Here is a 21,114-nt window from a genome sequence, read left to right as displayed (position 1 = left end):
CATCCAAAAGTTCTATTTTATGGTCTATTGAATCACAAAATAAAAATTGATACATTTCAAATAATGGTTATTATAAAGAGGGAGGAGGAGAAGAAGAGAGATGGAAGAGGAGGTAGGAAAATGATGAAACTTTCCATCAGTGCTTCCCCTTAACTGCACTTCAGCCAAGTTCCTACTATCAAATAGTCCTGAGAAAATCATCCACATGAGTAAGTGAATTCAGTTGGTATCCACTTGCATATGTGAGAAAATTGCTTCTCTAGCCATTTCTTGGCAAACCCAGTTGTGCAGAAAACAGCTAAATTCAGCTCCATAGAACTAGATGTGTCTAGGGACTTTTGGATTGCTAATAGCTGTGGTTACTCACAAACACACTTGGCTGACTCAGCATATGAAAATGCACACATGAGATTTCTGAAAGTATCTGGAGTCCAAATAGAATAGATGTTTCTGGTCCAGATGACCTAGAGATTTCACACCTAGAGGTAAATTTGGCCAATATCTCCCTCACTCTCTCACTATTCCTCTAATCCTCCTCTTTTCAGCTCCAAATGATTTCTGCCAAGTTCCTCAGGATTTATACACTCTGCTTCCCTACATGAAAAATTGTAACTCATTGAACTCTTTCTCCAATCAACTCTAGTAGGCTTAAAAAAGAGTTTTTGCAGATATGATTACATTACAAGTCTTAAAATGGGGAGCTTATCCTCGATTGTGTGATACTAAATATGATCACATGTATCCCTTTAAGAGAGAAATAGATAAAATTTCTGTTTTTAAAGACAGAAAGGAAAAGGTAATGGGAACAAGGAGACAAGATTGAAGTGATGTAGCCACAAGCCCAGGAATGCCAGAAACTGGAAGAGGCAAGGAGTGGGTTCTCCCTAGAGAGGGAACATGGAACTATTCACACTTTAATTTTGGCCCAGGGATTTCAGACTTCTGACCTCTGAAACTGTAAGGGAATAAATTCTGTTTTAAGTCACTCCATTTGTAGTGGTTTGTCACTACAGCCACAGGAAACTAATACAGTCCCCCATATACTATTGCTTGGCCACACTTTCTGTTCCAGGATGCACATATCATGGTTGTAATTAAGAAAGTAACTGTGTGAGGTACATTTCTTGACATCAAGCAGTGCATCTGTTTTAATCATCAAGTTCCAGGGCCTGAAAAAATGTTCAGACCATGAGAGAGCTCAATGTGTATCTGTTATCTTAGTGAATGTATGATTGATAAGAAAGCAAACTGAAAACAATTTTTAAGGAATTATTTATGTTCTTCAGAAATGGGTCTTGTGAAATTCATACCAGTCATTCCTAAACATTCCTGACTCTAGTAACAAATCCCATGAGTGTGTAATGTGTGTAATTTCCTTTTAATACTAATTTAGTCCAGTTTTAAACAGCATCTGAATGGTAGCCTGTAATGGAGTCACATCCAAGTCCCTATGAAAGAGAAAGAAAGATTAAAAAAAAAAAAAGGAAGAAAGAGGGCTGGGGATATAGCTCAGTTGGTTGAGTACATGTCTCACATGCACAAGGACCTGGGTTCAATTCCCAGCACCACCAAAAAAAAAAAAAAAAAAAGTAAATAACATGACTTTAACACTGAGGACTAAAATTGGTACTCAATACTTAGACTGATCTTGTTTTTACTAACTGTATGAACAATTAAATTAAACTGTCATATTCATATTCTATTTTTTTTAGGCAAGAATTTCCTGGATATGTAAAGGGCTAAGGAAAGTAGTAAAGATCTTCCCTGTCCCTGTGCCTGCTGTGACCTTTGCTCACCCTTGAGGCAACATCTAAACAATGCTGATTTCTTGGTGGGTTTGGCTCACTCAGGGGAACTCAGTCCTTCACTTATCTCAAGGCTATCACTCTCTCCCTTCAGGGACCTGGCCCGTCCTGTGCAGATGAAGTGTACTTGAGGGAATCACTAGGTCTCACAGATTGTTAGAATGGAGCTCTTTTTGCTCTAACTTGTATTCAAAGAGCCCCAATGGAGCCCCACTTGAGCCCCACTTGGGAGTCTCACCCATGGAGAGGATTTTCTTCTCGAGACTCTCCAGTCAGGACCCTGAAAAGCTGCCCCAGGACTCCCCAGCTACATGGCTTCAGGTGTTGCTGTTTTCCCTGATCTGTTTTTGTATTTTCTGTCTTTGTCTCTTGCCTATCACTTTTACTTTTGCTCTTACTTCCATATTATCACTAAAATAAGTGCTATCTTGTATAAAAAGAGTTTATTGTCTATTGAATTCAACCTGCCAAATTCAGGTGCTACACACATGCTAATACTTTAATGTTACAATATGAAAATCACATGAGATGGTAGTTTATTTTCCCAACCTGAGTTAGACTCCTGGAGTGTCCCAGGTAACAGGTAGTTGTTTCTTTACAACTTCAGCCCTGCTTTTGGAGGGACCAGATACTGGTCATTCCCACAAAGATAATATAGGTAAATTCTTTAGGAGACAGAAGCTATAATATAAGAACAAAATGCATCAGGAGAAGCCAGGACTGGCCACAGGGCCCTCAAGGAAAGCCTTGGGGGCAGAAAGCAGGGTTGGGAGACAGTGGAGCAGTCTGGGTGCTAGAAGCAATCTGTGCCCATGCAGGCCCAGGTCTTAGTCTCATGGCTTTTTACTTAACTCTGGATGATATATAGAAAGGTATGTCATTGAGCAAAAAGAGATGAAAGTTACAATGACAAAACAGGCCCTATGGCAAAATTAGAGATGGCTGAGATTAGAAGGTTTATAGAAAACTAAAACATAAGAGCAGATCTTCCATCCACAGTGAAATCCATGGAGAAGAAAACTGCTATGCTGAAAAGTTTAAGCAGTAATTGAATCAGAGCCCAGCAAGGAAAAGAAAGAGATACAATAATAGGGAGAAGAAGGCAAACAGGGTGCTGGGGTAAGAGTGTTGACTCAAGAATAATTTGTGCACTGGGGAACGAAAAAGGAGGAAATAGATCTAAAACAGTAACAAACAAACAAAAAGACCCACAATTTCAAGGGAGACAGGAGAGAAATGGGGCATAGTTACTCACATTAAGACTAGCTAAGCTCCTGAATCCTGAAAATAAAGAAAATGCTATATACGCCTGCTATTACCACATACCAAGGAAAGTTCCTTATAAATAAATTATGCCAGATTTGCATCAGACTTTTCTTCTGCTTTATTTACATTTTTAGAACTCATGAAGGTTTTAAGAGTAAGAATAACGACCAAGAATATATCTATCAAGTTGACTAATTCTCAATGCAAAAGAATGGCATCTGTATACTGTATCTTGACATTGATTCATACTTCCAATGAAAAGTTACTCAGATACATGATTATGTATTAGAAATCAAAATCTTCAAAATGAATGCTTCAAGAATTAATAAGTTACAAATCTAGATTCCTGAAAGGAGATAACTAAGTCAGTTAATTGAACCTTACAAATTGGCCTGTCAGTTGAGTATCACTGGGTCACCCTCCTTGATGACATGAGAGTAGAAGAATGTCCCAGAGGAATCCTTCTGAATTCCCAACCTACAGATTCTAGGAGATATAATAAAATATTGTTTTCTTAATAAACTATGGTTTAGTTTCTTAAGCAGGAATAGTAAGTATAACACTACCCTACATCTACTGATCTGATGCCCTCAATCAAAAATTTTGGTTAACAACATTGATTTATTTTCCTCATGGTATATACTCTCTGTTAAGAAACCAAACAAATGAGCCCATTTATTTTGTTATGCCCTTTATTACAAAAGGTATTTTGTATGTTTTATTCACTAGTATAAAAACCTATTAGCTGTCACTCAATAAATTTTGTTGAATATTGAATGGGTAATATTAAATGGTAATAGAGGTTACATATGTAGGTTTTTACTTACAAATATAAAATCAAGCTGGGTGTGGTGGTGGATACCTGTAATGCTAGTGATTCAGGAGGCTGAGGTAGGAGATCAAAATTTTGATGCTACCCTCAATAATTTAGTGAATCCCTCAGCAACTTAACAAGACCCTATCTCAAAATTGAAAATAAAATCAAAATCTAGGGAAGTAGCTCAGTGAAAAATACCCCCAGATTTAATCCCCAATACCTAAATAAAAAAATAAATATATGTAATAAAAATATATATAATGTATACATATGTACATACATACACACGCAAAACCATATTCAATTCAATGAAAGAGTAAACAAACAATGCTATTTATAAAGAAAGCATAAATAAGTTCAGAGAAATAAAAAATAGGTATAATAAACATGGATGAATTATACTATTTTCTATTTTACAAATAAGACTCAAACTGGATTTAACAACATAAAAAGCTCTATTCTAGTTCCAGAAAATGTACAAACTGTATCTAAAAGTTTAACAATACACAAAATGTACATGTTAATAAGAAAAGTAAAAATCAAAAATTTTGGTTAACATTGATTTCAGATAAAGTAGCATTTAAATGAAATGATTTCATGTAGTAAACAGTATAAATATCACACAGCACAATAAAAATAGTCAATAAATGTATAGCAGCAATAATTCCTTTTCCCAATAGGCTTCATACTATCAATATTTACAAAACAAAATATATTTTAGAATCATGATTATGTATTCAGGATAATGATTCATTATCTACTCAAGATATAATTATGATGTTATCGTTTGTGACAGATTCGCCATAACTTGCATTTATGACTAAGTAAACAGGTAAAAGTTTTAAAGGGAATAACTTGAATATTATAATAGGATTTCACATACACAAAAGAATGGATGAAACAAAATATTTTTCTTTCAAATCTTCATCATAAGACTATAGATCATATCAAAGACCACAGTAAGAACCTCTATGTTTTTTTTTTAAGTAGAAATTACATGGATTTTATTACATGGAATTTATTAAAATTCATAAAATCAGAAATTAAGAGAAAGTTACAACAGAAATACCACTATCACTACTATCACCCTTCTGTAAATAATATTATAAAATAGATTAAATTATTAAAAAAAGAAATATGATCAATTTTGAGAAAGATAATCCCAAACTGAGCTCAACAGAAGATGCATAGGTATAAATATAATCATTTACAAATAAAAATTTTAAAGCAATTTTTAAAGCAAATTTAGAAATAATTCAACAAAACGTACCTAAGCAAATTATAAGATACATGATTTAAATATTAAATCAAAAGGCAATAGGATACAAATACAAAATAATAAAAATTTATAAACACATACAAAAGTTCATTTTAAGCAAATAACCTATAATAAAAAATGATGCTAAGTATAACAAAAACTAAGAGAAATTGAAATTTAAAGTAAAAAATAAAGGCAAGGAATACTTTGTTCTTAATACAGATTATATTACGCTAGAAAGTTAATTATGTTTCATTAAAATGAACATGTAATGGGCAAGAGAATCTTAAATTTACTCTAGAAATGATACAAAGGCTAGCCACATAAAATTTTTGCACAAAACTTTAAAAGTTTATTTTGAAAATGTCTGTTAAATATGCTCCATAAACTGACAATTTAGTTAGTGAACAAAATCATGGTAAAACAGAGCCCAACTATATATTTATTAAAGCAAGAAATAGTAGCTTCCTTTCCATTCCATTTTATAAAGCAAATGTAACTCTACCCCAACTCTTGATAAAGTTCATACAAAAGATATAATAATTAAACAGTGTCTTTTGTGATCATAGTTAAAATTGGCTCAACTAAAAGCAAAACAAGTTGAATTACATACTTAGATGGAAATCACCCATCCCTATAGTTTGGGATTCAAGATTCAAATTTAGGCAGATGAGGATGGCTCAGTACCAGGAACTGTCAGTTTGATGCAACAGAACAATAAATGGTTCATTTACTTATACTGCACATTCATTCAAATGCTGTAGACCTAACACTCTTAAGGCCCCAAATTCATATGTTAAATCGTTATCCCAATGTGATGGTATTAGAAGGCAGAGCCTCTGGAAGGTGATTAGGCCTTAAGGGTAGAACCCTCTTGAATTGGATTAATACCATTATAGCCCCAGAGAGATGCCTTACCTCATCTACTAGGTGAGCCACTATGATAAGACAACCACCTAGAAATCAGGAGTCTGCCTGCACCAGACACCAAATCTGCAGGCACCTTTATCTTGAACTTCTCCACCTTTAGAATTATGAATAATCATTTTTTGTTGTTTATATTTTGGTCTAAGGTATTCTGTTAGAGCAGACCAATTGACTTAAACATCTTCTTAAATAACTGACAAAATTCAATGAAGTCATTACAGAATATGACTTTACCATGATTAAATAACTATTTTAAACCATTTCATTACTATTTTATTATGGTCAAAGCATTAGAGGGAAGCACAAATAAAAATAATTTATATCAGAAAAGACAGAGTAAATGATCAGCAGTAGCTTTTTAAAACTAATTCAATTACGATAAATTCTGTGTGATCATAAATGACATATGGAAAATACTTAGGAGGTTAGGCAACTATATCCCAAAATGAATCTCTATCTTTGTGTAAGAAAATATGGTTTCATCACAAAGATTTCCAATGTAAAACACAAAGCTTGAATGTGAATTCCATATCAGTCTCTAACTTACAATCTGGTCTTGTTAATTAATTATGTCTTCTTGAGCCTCAACTGTCAAATTTCTAACATAATAATACTGTATCCTATTTTTCAAGATTGATCTAAATGCTAAATGAAACCATGCATGCATAACACCAATATTCATGTGTTTTTTATAAGGCAATTAACAAATATTAGTTTCCTTTATTCTAACTAAAAGAAGGAAGGCAAAATTATTTATTTTAGGATGATTCCTTTTCCTCCAATCATAGATATAAAGAAAATATACAGAACAAATAAAAAATACATACTCAGAATAATATTTCTGAAATACAACTCTACCCCTTATGCGAATGCTACCTATGGATAGTTCATAATATTAAATAGACTGCCGAGACCTCATGTACTTGAGTTAACTTAGTCTAGTTAATTATACTATATAAACATTAATTTCTTTGGTTTTATAATGTACATGAAGTTACCTAAAATGTCATCATTGGGGGAAGCTGGGTGATGACTACTTGGGGTTTCTTTGCATTTTATTTGTGATTTTTTTGCAAGTCTATTAATATTTCAAAATTGAAAAACTTTTAAAAAAATCAACCCAAATTGAAATCCCAGAGAATATGCTTCAGGAAGAGAAAAACAAAAGTTGCAAGACACATTATAAAAGGAAATGTCTTACAAGTAGTGGATTTCATCCTTCAAAGTGAAAGAATGAGGATCAAATACAAATGTTATCTGAGGAAAAAATATTTTGTAACATGATTAAATGAAATAGAAATTTATTGCTAAAAACTGCCTATTTTTAAAATTGAGAACTAGCAAATCTCTTTGTGATTCTAGATCTACCACAAACTGAAATTTTATAAAATATTAATTTGCTTTTTAGATTTTCTTGATTAAAACAGAAAGGTAGCCTCTTAAACACAGCTTTATCTTGTGGTACTACTGAGTATTAATTACCACTAAAAAGGAGCTTAATATGTGTGAAAGCAGCTACAAAAACAAAGGTTACTACCCTGGGAAAAATGCAAACAAAGGGAAGATATGAAATTGTCAAGCCTAATTAGAATCAAATACAAGAGCACAGATTCCAAAGAGGCTGAATATTTCTGTTTTATAGAGACAAAGGGCATCCAATAAAGGACACATACAAGCCTTTACTCAGGAGACCAAACCTTAGAGACACAAGTCTGACATTTTCTATTTCCTTTAAAACAATTCTTCAAGTCTCTTGGAACCCACAGCAACAGCCTTGGAGACTTGAGAGTACCTGATAATTTCAGAACTGATGTTTGACATAACACTGACATGGTGAATATTTTCCTTTAACCACAAGGGATCTCCAGCTTCAGCATTCATAAGTCAAAGGGGCATACACTCAATTCATTCTTTGTTATTGAGTGGTTTGTTTTTGCTAGATAATTTATGGAAAATTAGCACAAAATGACAGCTAGGATATGGTATAAGAATACCAAGCAGATGAGAAACTTGAATATCATTACCAACACAAGATAAAAAGGGCATTCAGCAATAAAGGTCAAGTGAAAGAATCAACCTAGGTGTATATGTAATGTCAACTCTGAAATGCAGTTTCAGCAAAATCCTGGACAGAAACAGTTTGGCTGCCTTTTTTCTTGATTAAACTATATTTTGAAATTCTCCATAGCTGAAGATAGTAAACCATTATCAGAGCCCTACCAAACGTTAGTTACTTTTGACCCAATCGCTTGACATTTATAAGTAACTGAATAGAAGAGTAGTCAAAATATATGGACAAAAATTTTCATCAAGAATTATTTTGATGAGTAAAAACTCAAAACAATAGAAGTATACATAACTGAATTGTGAACTATTAATTCTAGTAATTATACAAGTATTAAGATGTATTTATGAAAAAAATTGATTGGCATGGGAAAATTCTGACTACACCATGTGAAGGTGACAAAAGCAAAATTATCTAGTTATTACCTCAACTTTGATCATACAGAATTAAGAATATGCATAGAAATATTAGCAAAAAAAATTCAAACATAAAATGTCTACTCAATGGCACTGGTGAGAGTGAAAGAGGGTTTACCTGTAATCAATGACAACAGACCTAACCTGGGATTCACTTGGAGACAGGGGGTATCTTCCACACCTACCTATGCTGTGCTTTTTAGTACTACCAGGCATGCCTTTCAGTATTTTGTGTATTTTATCTCATTTAATTCATGGGAGAACACAGGGATATGGATAATATCATTAAGCACATTTTATGCATGAGAAATCAGAGGCACAGAGGCATTTGATAACTTGCCCCAATTTGGTGATGTAGAATTTAAAGCAAGATAATCTGGCTGTAAAGTCCCTACCCTTAATCACTATGAAAAATACTCCTCAGAAACACTGGAAAGTAACATATCATAGTACTAAGAAGAAAGCCTGGACTTGCAGAAATGTTTATCTTTTTAAAACAGTTCAAAATTTTCTAGATTGTCTATGTTATTTGCAAATATTTGTTGTAAGAAAGGCATTCAAAATGGCTCAATAATTCATTGATAACAAAACAAAGCAGCTATTTGATCACTATTGGTACAATATAAAAATAAAATAACAGTGATGGTGGATTAATAAATCCATATCATGTGACCAGTTGTGGTTCTATTTTTTAATTATTCACTGATTTTATAAGTAAAATCATCATTAAATTTCCTATTTTGTCCTTTCTTCTATAAAACTTTTTTGAACACCATTGTACTAACTATAAAATAGAATTTTCTAGGTTTAATACTGAGTTATTTTTCTTCATTGAATGTATTCTAACAACATCAATAAAGCATAATGGTAAAATGTGTGGGATATACAATAGGGAAACAGTATCCATATTTCTTCTCTATCACTTTCTATCTGGTTGGACATCAAGTAGGTTATACTACATATGTTATATGGTTTTTGTGAGAAATAAGTCAATTTCAATAAGATAATGCACATTTATAAATATATATATTACATATATACTATATATCATATATAGTACTTTGACTTCAGTGAGCTATTTCTCCAGGCCTTTCTCTACTGGTTTATTTTAAGGATCTCCTGTACACTAAATACTACAATAAGAATGTAGAGCCTGGAGAAAGGCAGCATCACCATCATCTAGTTTAATTCTTCCATTTCTAAAGAGGAAACTGCCCAGGAGATGAAATGAAACCATCCACACCTTGTTAATCTCTCTTCTCAAGTGTTTTCATAATGCTACATGTTCAGTTTTCCTTTGCATTGCCTTGCTTTCTCTGACCTATTTATTTTCTTGTCTGAGATAGTAGAAATTGGCATTCCTTCCTTATCCTTTTTATCCTTTCTATCATACACATTGAGCAGCTTCTTTTCATGGTCAACTGGAAAGAAGTTTGAAGCCCTTTATTATCTCTGTAGATAATAAAGTGGTAATTTAATTTCTTATTGCTCACTCCATTACTGTATAAAGAACAGTGGAGATTTTTCCAAAAATAAGTCATTTTAGAGATGTAAAATCTAATTAAAAACAACTAAAGAAAATAATCTGAATTTGCAAACACGAGTCTTCATTAAAACCCATAAAATTAACATATTAAAACTATACAGACTTATCAACATTGGATTGGAAACTTACAATGGTGATTCTGAGCCAAAAAATAAATTAGAAATGACATATTTATCATGTTTTCTAAATTTAAAAGTAGTACTTCACTTTATTTCTATATATTCTACTTTAGGCAAATTTATATTCTGTCCAAATGAAATACTAGCAACTAAATAAATTTATCAAGCCTGTGTATTTCTAACATATTATTGTTTAAGCAAGAAACCAAAAAAACTTCACTCAAATATACTGATAACTCTGTAAGTTCACGCTATATTGTATGCACAATAAACTCCCAAACTCTTAAGACTTTCCAAGCTCATCGATTGCATCTTTATTACATAACTTTCCAAGGTTTGTGTCTCCAGTGTGAAGAAGCCAAATGATGGAAGAAATTACTCATTGTTGTCCTGAAGGTATTCATTCATGGTAAGTTCCCTATTACTAGAGGTAAAATAAATGGCACTGTAAGTATCCCATTGTATCTTCTGTTTAATAGGTACATTTAATCATAATTATATTCAGAAAAATAATGGTTAGCCCCTGTAGGACTGTGATTATCTTATAAGAGCTTAGTGTGGTTGAGCTTCTCCTTTTACTTTCTAATATTTTAACTGGTTTTCATCATACTTTCCTCTTGTAGACAGCCCTATGGGGTGGTAAGTTAAGGCTCAGGATAAGAACCTCTGTCTTTTATTTAAATATCTTTACCTATTCATTTTCTAGTGAACCATTCTCTTGTTCTTGAAGCATTTCTTACTCTATGGTACATAAGAGAGTTCTTCATTTTTAGGGAGGTAGGAGTTATATTGGTACAAAAAAGGAAAAATAGATTTTCAATTTACCTTAGTGAATGAGAGAAGTTGATGTAGTGCATTAGTCCAAATAATTCTCAATGTACAAGTCTTTATCAACAGGAATATCCAAGAAAGTGGAAAAAATATTATCAGAAAGTCATGCTGTACTTATACTATAAAAACCAAATCAGTCCTGGGGCTAGACAGGCCTTAGAGGCACTGAAATAAAAATCCCAATGACAATATAGGTGGAAACACATGTTACTTGCAGAATAGCAGTAATGACAAAGATAAATATATCAAATAGTAAATAAAAGGTTTATTTATTAAAGTGAATTTCACAAGATCTTGATTTCTTGTGGCACCTTTATCTTTTTTTCTGGTGCCCTGGTTTTGCCTAAGAATGTATTTTATAATCTCCAAAGAGCATATATAAACACCATCACTGGATAATTTTGTTTATCTACTTGTAACCACACTGATTGTTTTTTTTTTTTTCTTTCCTCCTCTTCCAACAAAGGAAACATCTCTCCTCTCAAAGGCCAAGCTTCTTGCATGACCAAGGAACTTGGTCCTTGCCTTATGTACCTCTCTAAAACGTCACCCATCTTTCTTTTGCACATCAGCCTTACTATCTCCCATATTTAAAAAAAAAAAAAAACAAGTAAACTCTCATAAATACCTCCCAGAACCTCTGACCTCTACCTCATTTTTGTGTTCCTTTTTAGATAAATTTATCTCCACTATTTTACCTTTTATTACTCTTATTTCTCTTTACTAGGTGTCTATCACATAATTACTCTAAAACTGACACTTTTAAGTTTCTACTAACTGCCATGTTGTCACATCCTATGGCTGCTTTCTGGCTTCATCTTGCTGGTCATCTAATGTTAATGTTTTCCACATGGTGGACCATTACCTGCTTTGGCCTTTCTGACACAGTTCACTTCCCTTTTCTTGGTGGCTGCTCTTTGTCAGCTTTCTGCGCATCTCACTTTTCACCAGGACCTTAGAACTGGATGATTTCTTGAATAGTAACACCCCAATTTAATACAGTGGTTAAAATATGCCATATTCCTGTATCTACAAAACTATAAACATTTCACACAGTGCTTTAACTAGTTAGCAAATCTGTGAGCATATTATTAAAAAATAATCACACTTAGAAATCTAGCTATATCCTGTTTTGAAAAATTCTGAATTTACACAAAATATTCCAGAAACGTGAATAATGTTTATTAGACAGGATTTCCAATGGGAATGTCCATTGTTTTGAAATACTATATGCTTTTTGTTTATTTATAGTAAAATTAGGAATATTTGATCATAAATATATAAATTTTAAATAAAATTTGTTATTATTTTTCTTTGTTTATATAACTTAGTTGAACTTCCAAATAATTCACAGCTCATCTCAATTCATAATGTTGAATTAACAACAAAGCATTTGTTGAGTTTTGAGAAAAAAAATCTTTTTAGTAGAATTGAAATTTGAGTAAATGACAGTGAAATTGGTGTGTGTGAGAGAGAGAGAGAGAGAAGAGAGCAAGAACACTGAAAATCACCCTTTGCACTTGAGATAACATTAGAGGATGCATGTATCCCTAAGACTTTATTAGAATAAAAACATCTTATTAAAACTTCTCTCTCTTTTAATCACACTACCTTCTTTATTTTTTATAGTTAGTGACAAAGGAAAATACTGACTAGACATCATTTCTACAATTGGCAATCTACCCAGGACAGCCACTTTTTCATCTTTTCTGTAACAAGTGTGGAAAATCAAGGTACCAGCAAACATGGATCATGAGTTGGGGTGACTCCCTGCTCCCCTGGGATAAAGGTGAAGCCGAGGGTAATCACACAACAGCTAGGGCTACAACAGTGTTTCAGTGAACTATCTACCTCAATAGTGAAAGCTAATACTTCCTGAAACATAGCTAAAAATAAATTAATTTTTAAAGCATATTGAAGTCAGTTAAAATGTATTATTAGTGGAAAAGTGGAAGGCAACCACACAAATAAGAGAAATGAGAAATAAAATGTTAATATAAAATGTGGGTATGTATTCAGTCTGTTGCCTTTTATTGTAAGTGTATTTATTTTATTTTACACACAACTTGTTATTTTTGATAATTACACTTTTTAATTCTTTAAAAGTTTCTAAAATGTAAGAGCACTCAGTGCAGATTTGAGACCAGGTGAACTTGAATGTTATATAGTGCAGGGATGAAACAGAAACAGAAAGCCTGGGGCAACAGGTGTGAGTAGTGGGTAGGGAAGAAAAAAAGAGATGAGAAGGGAGAATAGGAAAATAAAGAAAGAAGGGAAAAGGAAAAATGCTTAGATGTTACCTGATGGTTTCATTATGGGGATCCAAGAATTTAAAATTTCAGAAAATTCAAAAGTTGTAAAGAAAATGTGATTTTAGTATAGTAAATTTCTAAAATGAACAACAGATGATTCCTTTTAAAAGGACCTCATTAAAAACTTTGTTTTCTTAGTTGTTCTTTTACCTTTTCCATTTATTGTAGATTTTTTATTTATTATTATTTTTTATAGTACTGGGAATCAAATCAATGATGCTCACCACTGAACTATATCACCATATTATGTTTCATATGTTTTTGAAATTTATTTTTAAAAATATTTTTATTAGTGTATTATAGTTATACATAACAGTAGAGCTTATTTTGACATAATAGTATATACATTACATTCCCCAGTATTACTTCCCTCCCTCCCTGATCCCCTTCCTTTCTTCTTCTCTTCCCTTTCATCTACTCTACTAATTTTCTATTTATTTATTGGTTTATAACCAGTGTTTTATAGGTACAGATAAAGGTGAAATTTTCAGTGGTATTTTCACATGTATACATAGCATAATTCCATGAATTCCATTCCACAGTTCTTCACCTTTTCCATTCTTCCTTCCTCCTACTCAATCTCTTTGCTCTATCCCACTGGTCTTTTATTTTTATGGAATTCTCTCCCCTCCCTTTTTTCTCCTTATTTTGCTATAGCTTCTGCATATGAGAAAAAAGCGTTAGACCCTTGACTTTCTGAGTCTGGCTTATTGCACTTAACATGATGCTCTCTAGTTTTATCCATTTACCAGAAAATTCTATAATTTCATTCTTCTCTATGATTGAGTAAAACTCCATTGTATGTATATACCACATTTTCTTTGTCCATTCATCTGTTTACGGGCACCTTTGCTGGTTCCATGTGAACTGCAGTGCTATCAATATTAATGTTTATAGTGCTTGTATTACTAGAGTATGCTAATTTTAGCTCTTATAGATAAATATCAAAGAGTGGGATAACTAGGTCATATCTCCACACTGCTTTCCAAAAGAAATTGTCCTAATTTGCAGTCCCACTAACAATATGTGAGTGTAGCTTTTACCCCACATCCTCACCGGCATTTATTATTGTATTCTTGATGATTGCCATTATTGTGAAAAGGTTTTCACTAAGTTGCCCAGATTGGCTTCAAACTTGTGATAGTCCTACCTCATCCTCCTGAGTACCCAGGATTTTAGGAGTGTACCACTATGCTGACTGTTACAGATTTTTTTCCTCTACATTTTTGTTTTCCTTTCTTTTTGGGGGGCAGGTGCATTATATGTTACAGAGTTTTATTCCAGGTATTTGTGCATTAGCAAAACTAATGCCTATATGAATTGCTGCTGGCCAAAGGCAATCATTTGTTATTTTAAAAAGTAGTATTATTTGTATAAGAGATATCTCTTTAAGAGAAAGTAAAATACAAAAATGAATAGGAAAAAGCTTTTTAAACTTTACTTGGGGATTTTTCTATTCTTCTCAAAGTAATTTAAAAAATACTGGCATTTTACATTGAAAATTAAAACAAAATCAAATTGTAGAGATGTGCTTACTATAATTTTTGCTGACAGTTAAAGTTTCAGAATTCCAGAGTGAAACATTCAAAAGAGTACTTCTAATATCTTTTCCTGAATATGATCACAGGTATTTAACTTGAAAACTCTGGTTATTCTATCTACTTTTTAAGCAGAATGCTTTTTTTAAAAAAATCAAAATCTTGCAAATACTTAATTTAAAAGGCACTTTCTTTCAATGTTATAGTGGCACTTGATATTAAAAGTAAGACTTCTACTCAGTTTTATTCATAGCTTAACTGCTAAATTGATTTTGCTAAAAATAACTCATATTAATGTTACTTATATGTAGTGTGGCAAAACTTGCTACATGTCCAGATACCATTCAGATACATTTGCATTTAGAATCACAGAACATTCCACTGCATCTGGAGGACTTAACAGATTCTATAACATAATATAATATGAATATTTTTGTATTAATAAAGACAGGAAAAAGCTTCCAATTTATAATGCACTGGAGGGAAAAAAAAGCATGATTTCCTTTAGTTTTTATAAGTAAACCTAATTCATATGTGAAAAAATTAACAAATGGTCATGAATGAATGGTAAAAGAAATCAAATCCTCCAAATCCAAAGAAGATATCATCTTAATCCAAGCATTGAGAGTGCACACAAAGTTCCTTAAGTCCGACATTTTACTCACCCTCTAAAATCTGGACCCAAGTTATGAGTACACAAACACATACTTTAATAACAGACAAATCTCCATTTATCATTCATTCTAATAACAACCGACTTCATAAGGATTAGAACAAGTTTTAATAAGAATAAAGTAAACATAAACCTTGATGTAAATCTATACCCAGACATAATCTTTAGGCATCTATATCAGTAAATACATAAATATTATTTACTAACTTTTTGTATTAGGGTTCTCTAAAGAAATAGAACTAATAATAGGCTGTATGGGTATGCATACAAGTGATATTACACATATGAGTTAATTATCTGTATATTTCATGTACTCCCTTTTTTATCTAGTTGAAAATAACTCTATCCATTGATAGAGTAATTTTCATTCTCACATTATATGGAAGAGATGAACCCAGGGTGGGTTTGTGCCTGAATAAGTTTCCATTCCACTCTTGGTTTTGCTGCATGATTCTCCATCTCAAATCATAGAGGACTGGTGGACCTCTCACTATATTTGTAGGATGATAAAACTTCAGATTCTTGATAATAATGTAGATTCAAGGTCTTTAGTTATTTTAGCTAAAATCTTAGCTTGAATACCTGTGTAGTTGGTGGTATTCCTACTGACAAAAACATTACAGGAAGACAAGTTTGTGATAGAAGCACAGACTTCATTCCAGACATTTGTTAAACAAATGTTTGAGTATTATACTAGGTACTATGTACTAGAAGTACAGTAAAGAATAAAACAATTTATTTGAAGGAACAAACAAAACTCAATTTTTAAAAAATCACATAAAAATTCCTATTGCCTGTTAAGAAAAGTAACATCCGATAAAATAACAAAATTTAGTCAGAGAATAATAGAAAAGATGCTTGGAATACACTACTTTGATTTCACTGTTAAAATAAGTATAATAAGGGGCTGGGGTTGTGGCTCAGTGGTACAGCACTTGCCTAGCACGTGTGAGGCATTGGGTTCAATCCTCAGCACCATAAAAAATAAATAAATAAAATAAAGATATAAAAAAATAAGTATAATCAATAATGAGACAAATTCAAATCATGCACTCCCTAATAAGACACAATGAAAAAGAGAGAGCTTCAATTGTGCAATAGTCTTCTTAAAATGAATTAATTTAATCTAATCACAAGGAAACACCAGAACCCCTAAACTGAGTTATAGGGAAATGGAAAAGAGGAGGAGAACTGAAAAATGGAGAGGAGAGGAGAAGAGAGGATTAAAAACAGGCTAGAATTCTTCCAGTGTGTCATGAAAAAGTGAAAGAAAGTCTAAAGATCTCTTCCTGACAAAAGACCAGTAAAAAATATGACAATTAAAGGCAATCCATGTGTCTGAACTTGATCATTTTGCTATAACATACATTATTGGTACTGCCGGTGAAATTTTAATGGGTCTTTAGGATTAGACGGTAGCAATGTATTGTACAAATTTCTGGGGTGGTGGTTGTATTCTTCACACATTTGTGTGTGTGTGTGTGTGCGTGTGTGTGCGCGTGCAAGCATGTGTAGAACATATAAATTTTATATGTGTGTGTTTAATCTGTAGAAGATATAAACTAATTCTGAGTTCTTCAAACTTAGAACAATCATTATTGGTCTAGACCACAGATTTCTTTTTTTGTGGGGATTTCTTTAAAATTGTAGGATGCTTAGAAAATCCCCTATTAAGTAACTGACAGCATCACCCACCCACCCTGGCCTAAGGTTAATAAAGCATCTTTAGATGTTATAGAATGTTCACTGGAGGCAGAAACTGCTCCAGTTTGAGAACCACTCTACTCAAATATTTGTAGAAGATGGGGCATCAAGTTGGAAGCTTAATATCAAATGGTTAAAGATCTAAGAATTGAGGCAAAATTTAACCAGAAAAAAAAATACAGCAAAACAGAGCACAGAATACACTATCCTCAAACTGGTACAAAGCAAACATACAGAGAAAAATCTTAAAGGACATGGGACACTGTTTCTATTGCTGTGCAAAATCTTCCTAGTTTGATACAATTCTATTTATCTAGTTTTGCTTTTACCATCTTATTTTAAAACATCTTTGTTTAACTCACTGTCTTGGAGTACTTCAACTGTTTTTATTGCAAGTTTCATAGTTTGGGGACTTACTTTTAGGTCCTTGATCCAGAGGTTAGGGTCAGTTTCATTCTGCTGTATATGTACATTGAGTTTCCCCAGGACCATTAATCAAAGAGACTTTTTTTTCCAATGTATGACTTTTTATGCCTTTCTTAAAAATCAGCTGGCTGAAACAGGTGGATTATTTTCTGGATTTCTATTCTGTTTCATTACTCATTACAGAAAGCAACATGGCAATTACTCAAACAAATGAAAATAAAACGACCATATGATTGAGCAATCCCACTACTGAGTGTACATCCAATGGAAATGAAATCATTACATCAAAGAAATACCTGCATGCCTAAATATATTGCGTTGTAATTCAGAATAGCCAATATATTAAATCAACTGCTATGTTCATGAACAGATGAAAGGATTTTCAAAAGTATTGGTATACATAAGGAATATTATGCTGGCTTTAAAATGAATAAAATTCTGTTGCTTTCAGTAACATGGATACAACTGGAGGACATTTGTTAATTGAAATAATTAATTAACAACAAGTACAGAAAGATAAATAACACGTGTTCATTCATTAGTTATAAGAAAAAATAGTTGATCACGTAGAAGAGTAGAAGAGAAGTCATTAGAGGCTATGAAGGACAGGAAAAAGGAAGAGAATAATGATTACTATAACACGGGGCAGGGAGTAGTTATGCTATATAGTACAATAAAGTAACTCTAATCTACAATTATTACTTATACATGTCAAAATAACTAGAGGAATGAAAAATTCGTAGGATTTCTTCAAAGTAAAAAAAATAGCATCAAAAGCCTATTAAGATAATAAAAGGTCAAGTCATAGACAAAGGTAGCATATTTAAAATAAATATGCTGAACAAAGGCCTTGTATTCTGAATACATAACTTTGTATGCAACCAGAGATATGGAAAATTGTGCTCTATATGTATAATAAGAATTATAATGCATTCCACTGTCATATATAAATAAGAACTAACTAAATAAAAAGAAATTCTAAACTACAGAATATAAAAGATAATCAGATTTAGAAATTGATAAAAGACTTGAATAGATAATTCTTGAACGAAGACATAAAAATGGCTGTGGTGCACATGGAAATGCACCTAGCGTCTTAGTCAAATGGAAATGCAGTTAAAACCGCAAGGATATATTACCTCACCCCATGAAATGAAAAACGTTACTACACTAAGCATTGATGAACATGACACAGCTCAAACTGTTGTTATTTGTTGATAGACAAGATAAAGATAGTAAACACACTCTTGAAAACAATCTCAGTTTCTTACAAATTTAAATAGTATTCCAAACCACTCACCAATTCTACTATTTTACGCAAGATAAACAGAAATATGTCCACCAAAGTATTTTATGCAAATGTTTGTAGCAGTATTATTCAAAGTAGTGAAACTTTAAAAAAAATAATGTTCATTCAAAGAATATGTATATTAAATTCAGTATTTCTATATAATGGAATACAATTCAACCATAATAACAATGAACTTCTGATATGTAACAAACGTGAATGAATCTCAAAAAATATATTTGAAATAAAAATGACCAGACACAATATATATGAAATACAAGAATAGATAAAACTAATACATGGAGATAGACTTAGAGAGGACCTTGCTTCTGGGAGCTGTGGAATGACTGGAAAGGCACAAGGGGTACTTTCTAGGACACAGAAATTTCCTGTGTTGTCTTCATGGGTGAATATATTGGTCAAAACTCACTGACATGCAAATTTTCCATCAATATAATAATTTTTTAAAGTAATGTTCCAAAAATGATTAAAAGTTAGGACTAAAAACACACTAAAGTCTATCATTAAAAAAGCATACCACTGAAACTAAGATTTACAAATGTAATCAGAGATCTTAAGGCAGCAAAATTCCTTTTATGTCTTCAATGTTAAGGCACTTTGGAATCACTCTTAACCTGAGATTTATATGCATAAAAATAACCATGCTTTCCATTCCTTGTGTCCTAGCAGTAACTTCCTTAATTACTTTAATGAAAAAGTAGTGGATAAGTTAATTTTAAATTACTAGGAAATGTCAAATTCAATTCTTATTTACCTTTCCATTTTATAATATTGCTATTATTCTAAATTAGCACAGTATAATGATTTATATAAACAGCCTTTACCCCATGAGGACTAATTTTCTGAAGCTTTAATATATCAGGAAAGAGCAACCTATTTCATATGCATCTTTGAATAAAGACTGCAACAGCAGTAACGGCTAGTGGGAAAGAACACACTTTACAGACATTTTAAGTAAAATAAAGCAAGATTTCATTGCTTAGAAGACTGTACTTTTCAGAGCTAGAAAGTCAATGGAGTTTGAAGCTATATATTTTTATCTTTGTTCCATAGTTACTGGAAAATAAGAAAACATGCAAACATATGTAAGGAAGATAAAGTCTACCAAACTCTATTACATTTTCCTCTTTATCAGTTTTTACTGCCATATTTTCTGAAATTTAATCTATAAATTTTGAAAACAGGATAAAAAAACAATTGGACAGGTTGTCTTTTGAAACATAGAAACAGAAATGTTTTAGTGTATTTTAATTTGTATAAGCAGGAAGATTGTTTTTCAATACATTGATTCACATTTCTAGGCAACTAAAAATAAATAACATATTAAAGAATGGAGAAACATCAAGTGCACCTTGACGGTACTGAATTATCACTTAAACATTATATGGTCATTCTAAGAACCAAAAGTCCTATTTTTAAAGAAGTTTTGAAAATATATCTATCAATAATGCCAGAGTGGAGGCCTAGATATCACATATTTTTTTTAAATGAATAGATACTATTGAAATGTTCCAGGCTCTTTTTTAGAATAGATTTAATTGTTCCTTTTTCTTTTTAATACTCAAACTTCTCAGCATATTATTTGTTTTTTTAAAGCTAAAATGTAGTTCTGATTATAGAAATATTCATGTCCGACTTTACATAGAATAATGTAACTGGTCACAGCATCCTCCCCCTACTCCCACTTGCTCATAGAACCCTGATACCTACCTTGGCCCAACATAAAAAGCTTGGAAAGCAATAGAATAAGTGCATATATAGACCTTTTCACAGCAGAGATTTCAGGGGAAAAAATGATGATAGTGAAATTGGAAGACTTAAGGAAAGCTATTTATGTTACTCTGAGGAATACAAATCAATAAAAGTTCATGGCTGAAAGGATCTCATTGATTGGAACATACTGGTAGCACAGTAATTTCGAAACCCAAAGTAGGGTTTGCCAACCACACCACATTTTCTGATTGTATCCAATAAAATGTTATGACCTAGAAACAGCTACCTCCAGTATAAGTTCCCTGAATGACTTCATTTTTTATTCTAACATGACTAAACTGAAATCAGAACACTGAAAAATATGGTTTCAAAGAACTGTAGAACCATTT

General features: G+C 32.2%; 1 protein-coding gene across 1 annotated transcript in view; it reads right to left on the bottom strand.

The window, feature by feature from the left end:
- Positions 1-21,114, bottom strand: part of Gpc5 (glypican 5) — a 634,189-nt gene that overhangs the window by 245,119 nt on the left and 367,956 nt on the right. The window lies entirely within an intron of this gene.

This window comes from Marmota flaviventris, chromosome 4 (assembly GCF_047511675.1).
Source record: "Marmota flaviventris isolate mMarFla1 chromosome 4, mMarFla1.hap1, whole genome shotgun sequence".
NCBI classification, from domain to species: Eukaryota; Metazoa; Chordata; class Mammalia; order Rodentia; family Sciuridae; genus Marmota; species Marmota flaviventris.
The sequence above is the reverse complement of the archived record's forward strand: the minus strand, read 5'-3'. Positions and strand labels throughout refer to the sequence as shown.